General features: G+C 29.9%; 1 protein-coding gene across 1 annotated transcript in view; it reads left to right on the top strand.

Moving 5' to 3' along the window:
• The window catches only part of LOC107657345 (alkyldihydroxyacetonephosphate synthase, peroxisomal-like), a gene marked incomplete at its 5' end in the record, with an annotated part of 58,503 nt that overhangs the window by 17,572 nt on the left and 40,667 nt on the right, over nt 1–264 (top strand). The gene's annotated exons all lie outside the window — the stretch shown is intronic.

Raw genomic sequence — 264 nt, 5'->3', positions numbered from 1 at the left:
TGTATAAATCTCAATTTCGAGAAATTGACCCTTATGACTGGTTTTGTGGTCCAGGGTCACAAATATTATGTAAACAACAACTTTTATTTTGGATGCGATTAATCGTTTGACAGCACTAATTTTATCTAATAATTTTTAATTAAGTATTCAGAACATGAACCTAAATACTTTAAATGTATTTTTTTTATTACATTGTGTTGACAGAGCTGTTTTTCAGATCCTGTAAGTTTGGATATGTGTGCTTTCTTACAATATTAACCCCCC

Source organism: Sinocyclocheilus anshuiensis, unplaced genomic scaffold, assembly GCF_001515605.1.
Source record: "Sinocyclocheilus anshuiensis isolate Anshui unplaced genomic scaffold, SAMN03320099.WGS_v1.1 scaffold355, whole genome shotgun sequence".
Taxonomy (NCBI): domain Eukaryota; kingdom Metazoa; phylum Chordata; class Actinopteri; order Cypriniformes; family Cyprinidae; genus Sinocyclocheilus; species Sinocyclocheilus anshuiensis.
Note: the sequence above shows the minus strand (reverse complement) of the source record. Positions and strands in the feature narration are given on the sequence as shown.